This window comes from Ictidomys tridecemlineatus, chromosome 5 (genome assembly GCF_052094955.1).
Source record: "Ictidomys tridecemlineatus isolate mIctTri1 chromosome 5, mIctTri1.hap1, whole genome shotgun sequence".
Taxonomy (NCBI): domain Eukaryota; kingdom Metazoa; phylum Chordata; class Mammalia; order Rodentia; family Sciuridae; genus Ictidomys; species Ictidomys tridecemlineatus.
Window position 1 is genome coordinate 135,993,636 of NC_135481.1, and position 2,791 is coordinate 135,996,426.

Genomic DNA, 2,791 nt, shown 5'->3' on the forward strand with positions numbered 1-2,791 from the left:
TACATGGAGTATAACATTCTAATTAGAATCCCATTCTTGTGGTTGTACATGATGTGGAGTTTCACTGGTGGTGCATTCATATACAAACATAGGAAAGTTATTCCTAGGAAAACATAGGAAAGATATGCTACTGAAATTTGGCTCAGACTCCTGAATGCTGGGATCACAGGTGCATGCCACTACACCTGGCTGGATATAAATTGTATCTAACTGTGGATGCAGATATATTTCCATTTTCTTCATGTGAGCTGGGGTAGAGCTTCTGAAAGTACACAGGTCTCTGGCCCTCAAAGATCTTTAAAAGGGCTGGGGATATGGCTCAAGTGGTAGTGTGCTTGCCTGGCATGCTCGAGGTCCTCCTCAGCACCACATACAAATAAAATAAAGATTTGTGTCCACAGAAAACTAAAAAATAAATTAAAAAAAAATCTTTAAAAAGTCCTTAGATTTTTTCCCATTAGAAGTCAGTGATTAGTGGCCTCCCTATGTCATTGCTCCTCTAATCTAAACCAGTTCCCAGGGGTATACATAGCTCAAAATGAATTCAGAATGTTTCCTGTGTTTTTCTGTTAAAAAATAACACATGCACAAGGCCTGGAGTGGACTGTTGGACTCGGGTCACTGCTCTTCTCTGGCCTAGGTTCCTCATTCACGAAGGGAAGTGATTGGAGTGGATAAGCTCAAGGATCCCCTTTTCCTCCAGCTCTGACATTTGGGTCTTCCAAGCCTCCATTTTCCCATGCTCATCCAAGCACGTGCCAAGTGTGCTCGGAAAGTTTGCACCCATGAGCATCCGTTTTCACTCACTCAGACCTGTACTGAGCTGGGAGAAAGGGCTATATCTTTTTTTTTTTTTCCTAGTAGATGGATACAATGCCTTTATTTTGTTTTTATGTGTTGTCAAGGATCGAACCCAGTGCCTCATATGTGCCAGGCAAGTGCTCTACCAACTGAGCCACAACCCCAGCCCAGTATTATGGCTTGTACATGGTACATCTGGGAAAGGTTTCCTAGGTAGAGGAATCATTAGTGTGTAAAAACAGAGTCAAGGAACAGCATGACTCCTCTTTCAGGGGGGAAGAGTTGCAACTGGTTTAGCATGAGTCAGTCCCACGCAAAGAGCAATGAGCCCTGTGAACCAGCTGGAGACGGAGGAGCGCCCAGGGCATCAGGGGCTTGGTGGGCCTGGTTAAGGAGTTAAGGTTTTGTTCCAGAGGCAATAGGGAGCCACAGAAGTTTTACACAGGAGAGTGATTCCCTCAAGTTTCATTTTAGAAAGATTATTCTGGTAGCAATATGAAGGTCAACCAGAGGAAAGGAGGCCAGGTAGGAGTGTATGGCAGAAATCTGGGCAAGAAAACCTGGCAGCCTAAATTCAAATGGTCAATGTAGGAAGAACAGATTCAAGAGACATTAAAAAGAAAAGGTTGAAGGATCTTGGAAATCAATTAGATAAGGTGAAAGAGAAGTATCTCAATAATGTTCTCCCTCTTTGAGGCTGAATGTTAGTGAAATAATACTGTTAAAAATTTAAGTCTGGGGGCCAGGGCTGTAGCTCAGTGGTAGATCACTTTGCCTTGCTTATGTGAGACATCAGGTTCGATCCTCAGCATCACATAAACATAAATAAACAAATAAAGGTATTGTGTCCATCTTCAACTAAGAAATATTTTTTAAAAATTTAAGTTTACACAAAGAAAAAAAAGTTGGTTTCGCTGGCTTTCTTTTCTTTCTTGCTTTTTTTTTTTTTTTTTGCTGTGCTGGGGTTTGAACCTAAGGCCTCACACATGCTAAGCAAGTGCTCATCTACTGAGCTACATTCCTGGACCATTTTTATTTTATTTTGAGACAGGGCATGACTGAATCGCCCAGACTGGTCTTAAAACTCCTATCTTGTTCTCCTAAGTAACTGGGATTACAGGTCTAGACTACCAGGCTGGACTTCTCTGCCATTATTATTATTATTTTTTTTTAAAGGAAGCTCCTTTTTTTTTTTTTAAGAGAGAGAGAGAGAGAGAGAGAGAGAGAGAGAGAGAGAGACAGAGAGAGAATTTTTTTAAATATTTATTTATGTATTTATTTCTTAGTTTTTCGGCAGACACAACATCTTAGTTTGTATGTGGTGCTGAGGATCGAACCCGGGCCGCACGCATGCCAGGCGAGCGCACTACCACTTGAGCCACATCCCCAGCCCTCTGCCATTATTTTTGACAGAAAAATATTAGAAGCATTCTGAATTATTTTTGAGGGGTATATACCCTTAGGTTGAGACTGGAAACCCATGAAACTAGTTTAGCTTAGAGGAGCCATGACTTGGGGAGGCCACTCTTGCTGACTTCTTTTTCTTTTTTAAAACTGGGGATTGAACCAACCTGGGACTTTGAAGATGTGAGACAAGCACTTCACCACTGAGCTTCATTCCAGCCCTGGTTGTTTTTTTTGTGTGTATTGTTTCTGTTGTTGTTGCCTTGCTGACTTCTAATGGGAAGAGCTAAGGAAGATGGTACAGGGCCATTTAGGATCACTGAAGCCCTTGTTGGGCCTGGGGGCTCATGCCTGTAATCCCAGCCATTCAGGGAGCTGAGGCAGGAGGATTGCAAGTTCACAGCCTGCATGGGCAACTTAGAGACCCTGTCTCCAAATAAACAATAAAAAAACTCAGTGACAGATAAGAAAAATAAATTAGATAATAAAATATAATAGGTAATAAAAATATAAATTATATCCAACTGCCCTAGAGTCTGTTGAGTTGCCTGGTTGATATGTTACATTTGCAGTGAGATGTATGTCA